We start from the raw sequence: 9,041 nt of genomic DNA, 5'->3' as shown, positions 1-9,041 counted from the left end.
ATTTATTTAGGTTCAACACTAATCCTGAATGTAGAGGGAGTGTGCGATGGTGATTGTATCAAACCTTGGAATCACTTCCAACACACATCGTCACCTCGTCCTTAACTAGTCTATATTCATTCTGCAACTCCTGTTTCGAGTTACTAATCTTAGCAACTGAACCGGTATCGAATACCCAGGGGTTGCTACGAAGACTAGTAAAGCACACATCAATAACATGTATATCAAATATACCTTTGTTCACTTTGCCATCCTTCTTATTCGCCAAGTATCTGGGGCACTTCCGCTTCCAGTGACCATTCCCTTTGCAGTAGAAGCACTCAGTTTCAGGCTTGGGTCTAGCTTTGGGCTTCTTCCCGGGAGTGGCAACTTGTTTGCCATTCTTCTTGAAGTTCCCTTTCTTTCCCTTGCCCTTTTTCTTGAAACTAGTGGTCTTGTTAATCATCAACACTTGATGTTCTTTCTTGATTTCTACCTTCGCCGATTTCAGCATCGCGAAGAGCTTGGGAATCGTTTTCGTCATCCCTTGCATATTATAGTTCATCACGAAGTTCTAGTAACTTGGTGATAGTGACTAGAGAACTTTGTCAATCAGTATCTTATCTGGAAGATTAACTCCCACTTGATTCAAGCGATTGTACTACCCAGACATTTAGAGCACATGCTCACTGGCTAAGCTATTCTCCTCCATCTTGTAGGCAAAGTATTTGTCAGAGGTCTCATACCTCTCAACACGAGCATGAGTCTGAAATACTAATTTCAACTCTTGGAACATCTCATATGCTCCATGGCGTTCAAAACATTTGAAGTCCCGGTTTTAAGACGTAAAGCATGGTGCACTAAACTATCAAGTAGTCATCATATCAAGCTTGCCAGACGTTCATAACGTTTGCATCTGCTCCTACAATAGGTCTGTCACCTAGCAGTGCATCAAGGACATAATTCTTCTGTGCAGCAATGAGGACAATCCTCAGATCACGAACCCAGTCCGCATCATTGCTACTATCATCTTTCAACTTATTTTCTCTAGGAACATATCAAAAATAAGGGAGCTATATCGCGCGCTATTGCTCTACAACATAGATTTGCAAATACTAGCAGGACTAAGTTCATGATAAATTAAGTTCAATTAATCAAATTACTTAAGAACTCCCACTTAGATAGACATCCCTCAAGTCATCTAAATGTTACGTGATCCAAATCAACTAAACCATGTCCAATCATCATGTGATATGGAGTAGTCATCAATGGTGAACATCTCTATGTTGATCATATTTACTATATGATTCACGTTCGACCCTTCGGTCTCCAGTGTTCTGAGGCCATGTCTGTACATGCCAGGCTCGTCAAGTTTAACCCGAGTATTCCGCATGTGCAAAACTGTCTTGCATCCGTTGTATGTGAATGTAGAGTCTATCACACCCGATCATCACGTGGTGTCTCAACACGACGAACTGTCGCAACGGTGCGTACTCAGGGAGAACACTTATACCTTGAAATTTTAGTTAAGGGATCATCTTATAATGCTACCGTCGTACTAAGCAAAATAAGATGCATAAAATATAAACATCACATGCAATCAAAATATGTGACATGATATGGCCATCATCACTTGTGCTTTGGATCTCCATCTCCAAAGCATCGTCATGATCTCCATTGTCGCCGGATCGACACCTTGATCTCCATCGTAGCGTCGTGGTCGTCTCACCAACTATTGCTTCTACAACTATCACTAACGCATAGTGATAAAGTAAAGCAATTAAATGGCGTTTGCATTTCATACAATAAATAGATAACCATAAGGCTCCTGCCGGTTGCCGATAACTTTTACAAAACATGATCATCTCATACAATAACGTATATCACATCATGTCTTGACCATATCACATCACAACATGCCCTGCAAAAACAAGTTAGATGTCCTCTACTTTGTTGTTGCAAGTTTTACGTGGCTGCTATGGGCTTCTAGCAAGAACCGTTCTTACCTACTCATCAAAACCACAATAGTGATTTATCAAGTTTGCTGTTTTAACCTTCAACAAGGACCGGCCGCAATCAAATTTGATTCAACTAAAGTAGGAGAAACAGACACCTGCCAGCCACCTTTATGCAAAACTAGTTGCATGTCTGTTGGTGGAACCGGTCTCATGAACGTGGGCATGTAAGGTTGCTCCAGGCCGCTTCATCCAACAATACCGCCGAATCAAAATAAGACATTGGTGGTAAGCAGTATGACGATCACCGCCCACAACTCTTTGTGTTCTACTCGTGAATATCATCTACGCATAGACCTGGCTCATGATGCCACTGTTGGGAAACGTAGCATGCAATTTCAAAAAAATTCCTACGCTCCCGCAAGATCTATCTAGGAGATGCATAGCAACGAGAGGGGAGAGTGTGTCCACTTACCCTCGTAGACCGAAAGCGGAAGCGTTTGACAAGTGGTTTATGTAGTCGAACTTCTTCTAGCTCCGACCGATCAAGCACTGAACATACGGCACCTCCGAGTTCTGCACATGTTGAGCTCGGTGATGTCCCTCGCCTTCTTGATCCAGCAAGGTGTCGAGGTAGTAGATGAGTTCCATCAGCACGACAGTGTGGTGACAGTGATGGTGAAGTGATCCGTGCAGGGCTTCGCCTAAGCACTATGAAGATATGACCGGAGGCATAAACTGTGGAGGGGGCGCCACACACGGCTAACAATTGTTGGTGTGTGTTCTAGGCGCCCCCTCCCCATGTATATATAGGTGGAAGGGGAGGAGAGGAAGCCAAGGGGTGCCCCAAGTAGGATCCGAAAATCCTACTTGGGGTTTCTCAAGTGGCGCCCCCTCTTTCCATGTATGCATGAAGGGGAAGGAAAGAGAGGGGGTGAGGGAAGTGGGGATCCTAATTCACACTTTCCTTTCCCTTCCCCCCTTTCCTTCTCCTCCTCCTATGGCCCTATAGGGAGCACCAGCCCCTTGTGGGCTATTGTGTTCCTTCAGAAGGCCCATATTGCCATAGGATTGCCGGGGGCATCCGAAACACCTTTCGGTGACCCAGATAAGTACCCGATACCCTTCGGAACACTTTCGGTGTCCGAATACCATCGTCCTATATATCTATCTTTACCTATCGACCATTTTGAGACTCCCCGTCATGTCCATGATCTCATCCGGGACTCCGAACAACATTCGGTCACCAAATCACATAACTCATATAATTCAATATCGTCATCGAACGTTAAGCGTGCGGACCCTACGTGTTTGAGAACTATGTAGATATGACCGAGACACCTCTCCGGTCAATAACCAATAGCGGAACCTGGATGCTCATATTGGCTCCTACATATTCTACGATGATCTTTATCGGTTGAACCGTTATGACAACATACGTTATTCCCTTTGTCATCGGTATGTTACTTGCCCAAGATTCGATCGTCGGTATCCTCATACCTAGTTCAATCTTGTTACTGACAAGTCTCTTTACTCGTTCCGTAATACATCATCCTGCAACTAACTCATTAGTCACTTTTCTTACAAGGCTTCTCATGATGTGCAATACCGAGAGGGCCCAGAGATACCTCTCCGATATTCGGAGTGACAAATCCTAATCTCGATCTATGCCAACCCAACAAACATCTTCGGAGATACTTGTAGAGCATCTTTATAATCACCCCGTTATGTTGTGACATTTGATAGCACACAAGGTGTTCCTATGCTATCCGGGAGTTGCATAATCTCATAGTCGAAGGAATATGTATTTGACATGAAGAAAGTAATAGCAATAAAACTGAACGATCATAATGCTAAGCTAATAGATGGGTCTTTCCCATCACATCATTCTCCTAATGATGTGATCCCGTTATCAAATGACAACTCATGTCCATGGTTAGGAAACCTTAACCATCTTTGATCAACGAGCTAGTCAAGTAGAGGCTCACTAGGGACATGGTGTTTGTCTATGTATCCACACATGTATTTAGGTTTCCGGTCAATACAATTCTAGCATGAATAATAAACATTTATCATGAATAAGGAAATATAACATAACAACTTTATTATTGCCTCTAGGGCATATTTCCTTCAATTGACATCACCAATGATCCTCTCATCGTGGGAGGACCAATCTTCATCAACATTTTCACTAGCACCATCTCATCTCAAACCCTAGTTCATCTCTTGTATTCAATCTTTGTCTCAGAACCTCATATTGGTACCTGTGGGTTACTAGTAGTGTTGATTACATCTTGTAATTGATGCTAGTTGGTTTATTTGGTAGACGATTATATGTTTAGATCCTTGATGATATTCAATACCCCTTTGATCTTGGACGTGAATATGATTTGTGAGTAGTTACTTTTGTTCTTGAGTACATGGGAGAAGTCTTTTCATAAGTAATCATGTGAATTTGGTATTCGTTCGATATTTTAATGATATGTATGTTGTTGCTTCCTTTACGGGTGTCGTGTGAACGTCGACTAGATGACACTTCACCATACTTGGTCCTAAGGGAAGGCATTATGGAGTACTAATTATATGATGAGTTGCTAGAGTGACAGAAGCTTAAACTCTAGTTTATGCTCTATTTCATAAGGGGCTGATTTGGATCCATATGTTTCATGCTATGGTTTGATTTATCTTAATTCTTCTTTCATAATTGCGGATGCTTGCAAAACGGTTAATCATAAGTGGGAGGCTTGTCCAAATAAGAACAACATCCAAGCACCGGTCTACCCACATATCAATTATCAAAATAGCGAACGCGAATCAAACAAACATGATGAAAATGACCAGATGAAATTCTCGTGTGTCCTCAAGATAACTTTGCTTGCTATAAGAGACCGTTCCAGCCTGTCATTTGCTATGAAAAGGATTGGGCTACATTGCTGCACCTTTGTTACAGTTGTGATACTTCCGTTTTGCATCATGTTTTCTTACTGCTATTTATAATGTTTTTATCCATAATAATGCTTTTTGGAGTAATTCTAATGCCTTTTCTCTCATAATATGCAAGGTATACACAAAGAGGGAGAATTCCGGCAGCTGGAAATCTGGACCTGGAAAAGCTACGTGAGGCCACCTATTCTGCACAACTCCAAACAAGATGAAACTTCATAGAGATTTTTTATGGAATATTTGAAGAATATTGGAGCAAATAACTACCAGAGGGGCCCACCAGGTGGGCACAACCCACCTGGGCGCGCCAGGGAGCCCAGGCGCGCCCTGGTGGGTTGTGCTCACCCAGGCCCACCTCCGGTGCCCATCTTCTAGTATATAGGTCGTTTTGACCTAGAAAAAAAAATAAGGAGAGGACTTTCGGGATGGAGCGCCACCGTCTCGAGGCGGAACTTGGGCAGGAGCACTTTTTTCCCTCCGGCAGAGCGATTCCGCCGGGGGAACTTCCCTCCCGGAGGGGGAAATCATCGTCATCATCATCACCAACAACTCCCCCATCTTAGGGAAGGCATTCTCCATCAACATCTTCAACAACACCATCTCATCTCAAACCCTAGTTCATCTCTTGTGTTCAATCTTGTTACCGGAACTATAGATTGGTGCTTGTGGGTGACTAGTAGTGTTGATTACATCTTGTAGTTAATTACTATATGGTTTATTTGGTGGAAGATTATATGTTCAGAACCATTATGCTATTTAATACCCCTCTGATCTTGAGCATGATTATCATTTGTGAGTAGTTATTTTTGTTCTTGAGGTCACGGGATAAATCATGTTGCAAGTAATCATGTGAACTTGATATGTGTTCGATATTTTGATACTATGTATGTTGTGATTCCCTTAGTGATGTCATGTGAACGTCGACCACATGACACTTCACCATATTTTGGCCTAAGGGAATGCATTATGGAGTAGCAATTAGATGATGGGTTGCGAGAGTGACAGAAGCTTAAATCCCAGTTTATGCGCTATTCCGTAAGAGACCGATTGGATCCAAAAGTTCAATGCTATGGTTAGAATTTATTCTTAATACTTTTCTCATAGTTGCGTATGCTTGCGGGAGGGTTAATCATAAGTAGGAGGTTTGTTCAAGTAAGAATAACACCTAAGCACCAGTCCACCCACATATCAAATTATCAAAGTGCCGAACACGAATTAAACCAACATGATGAAAGTGACTAGATGAAAATCCCGTGTACCCTCAAGAACGCTTTGCTTATTATAAGAGACCATTTTGGCCTGTCCTTTGCCTCAAAAGGATTGGGCTACCTTGCTGCACTTTTGCTACTACTATCGTTACTTGCTCGTTACAAATTATCTTGCTATCAATATACTTTGTTACTTATAGTTTCAGCACTTGCAGACATTACCTTGCTGAAAACCACTTGTTATTTCCTTCTGCTCCTCATTGGGTTCAACACTCTTACTTATCGAAAAGAGCTACAATTGATCCCATATACTTGTGGGTCATCAAGTTGCTACTTGTTGCTTGTTACCGTTCTATCAAGCTACCGGTTACCTATAATTTTAGTGCTTGTGATACGTCTTCACCATATCTACTTTTCCAAACACTTTTGCCCTTGTTTTGGACTCTAACTTGCATGATTTGAATGGAACTAACCCGGACTGACGCTGTTTTCAGCAGAATTGCCATGGTGTTATTTTGGTGCAGAAATAAAAGTTCTCAAAATGACCTGAAAATCAACGGAGATTATTTTGGAATATATAAAAAATATTGGCGAAAGAATTAAGGCCAGGGGGCACACCCTGTCCACGGGGGTGGGGGGGGGCGCCTACCCCCTGCGCGCCCCCTACCTCATGGGCCCCCTGGTGCTCCTCCGACCTCAACTCCAACTCTATATATTCGTGCTCGTGGAGAAAAAATATCAGAGAGAAGGATTCATTGCGTTTTACGATACGGAGCCGCCGCCAAGCCCTAAACTCTCTCGGGAGGGCTGATCTGGAGTCCGTTCGGGGCTCCGGAGAGGGGAATCCATCGCCATCGTCATCATCAACCTTCCTCCATCACCAATTTCATGATGCTCACCGCCGTGTGTGAGTAATTCCATCGTAGGCTTGCTGGACGGTGATGGGTTCGATGAGATTTATCATGTAATCGAGTTAGTTTTGTTAGGGTTTGATCCCTAGTATCCACTATGTTCTGAGATTGATGTTGCTATGACTTTGCTATGCTTAATGCTTGTCACTAGGGCCCGAGTGCCATGATTTCAGATTTGAACCTATTATGTTTTCATGAATATATGAGAGTTCTTGATCCTATCTTGCAAGTCGGTAGTCACTTATTATGTGTTATGATCCCTTAACCCCAAAGTGACAATAATCGGGATACTTACCGGTGATGACCGTAGTTTGAGGAGTTCATGTATTCACTATGTGTTAATGCTTTGGTCCGGTACCCTATTAAAAGGAGGCCTTAATATCCCTTAATTTCCAATAGGACCCCGCTGCCACGGGAGGGTAGGACAAAAGATGTCATGCAAGTTCTTTTCCATAAGCACGTATGACTATATTCGGAATACATGCCTACATTACATTGATGAACTGGAGCTAGTTCTGTGTCACCCTATATTATAACCGTTGCATGATGAATCGCATCTGACATAATTATCCATCACCGATCCATCGCTTACGAGCTTTTCATATATTGATCTTCGCGTATTTACTTTTCCATTTTTACTGTTACAATCACTATACAACCAAAACTGCTACCGTTACTTTTGCCACCGTTACCACTACTATCATATTACTTTGCTACTAAATACTTTGCTACAGATATTAAGTTTCTAGGTGTGGTTGAATTGACCGAGACACGGTCTTTCAGAAACATTAACTCTTTACTCTGGGTGGACAGTTACACCTACTTTCCCCTACATCTGCTAGCCCACCACTGAAAGAGGTCATGCAACATACTCAACTATGCTAGAGCCCATAATAGCTTGTGGCTACACACGGAAGTTTCTAGTATGAATAATCTTATGACCCCTTTAAGCCTGGGTGGCGAACCATAGGATGATCTTCAAAAAGAATGATTGCAGTAAATGACTTAACCAAAAACTTACCTATTACTGCATCGGGCTGCTCTTCAACCTCCTCCACGTTCACGTGGTTCACCTGTCCCCTATTGAAAGGGTTGGGCTTCTTCCCAGAGCTTCCATTGCCATTTCCATTCTTTGCTTCAGAACACTCCATGGCGTAGTGTCCAGTCTCCCTGCACTTGAAACAAGTGATGTGACTTAAATCCTTCTTGGCGGGCATGCTTGGGTTAGAGCGGTTCTAGTTGCCGCCTGCTTCATTCCCGTTTCCATTCTTGGGGCCACTGTGGTTATGCGAAATTCCTCCATTGTGGGTATGGCCTCCATGGTTATGGGTATATCCACCCGAGTTCGGGGTGAAATGAGGCTTCTGCTGAGCTCCTGAATTGTACTTCCCTTGTCCATACTTCCTTTTGTGGCTCTCAATTTGCTGCCGCTTTCCTTCAATCATGAGGGCCTTATCCACCAATTCCTGGTAGTTGTTAAATGTTGCCACCATCAACTGCACACTCATCTCATCATTCAGCCCTTCCATAAACTTCTCTTGCTTCGCGGCATCTGTGGCCACATCACCCGGGGCATAGCGAGCTAACTTGCTAAACTCCTCCACGTACTGCCCTACGGTACGGTTGCCCTGGCGTAAGTTGCGAAACTCACACTTCTTCATGCTCATAGCTCCAGTTGAAACATGGCAGTGCGGAATGCTTGCTGAAACTGCTCCCAAGTAACATTGGCTATAGGGAATGTCGCTGTGTAATTCTCCCACCATGAGGCTGCAGGTCCATCCAATTGGTGTGCGACAAAACGCACCTTCTCAGCATCTGTGCAACCTGCAGTGGTCAACTCCCTTCCAATCCTGCATAGCCAGTCATCTGCAACTATGGGCTCGGTGCTACAGGAAAACACCGGCGGTTGTAACCTCAGAAAATGGGCTAAGTTGTCAACTGGTGGTGGTAGCGGTGGGTTGTTGTTGTTGTTGTTGTTGTTGCCTCGATTCTGAACTAGCAACTGCATCAGTGTATTCTGTTGTTGAATCAACTGAGTGAGCTCC

The sequence above is a fragment of the Triticum urartu genome, chromosome 7, assembly GCF_003073215.2.
Source record: "Triticum urartu cultivar G1812 chromosome 7, Tu2.1, whole genome shotgun sequence".
In the NCBI taxonomy this organism is placed as follows: Eukaryota; Viridiplantae; Streptophyta; class Magnoliopsida; order Poales; family Poaceae; genus Triticum; species Triticum urartu.
This window is presented reverse-complemented; position numbering follows the sequence as displayed.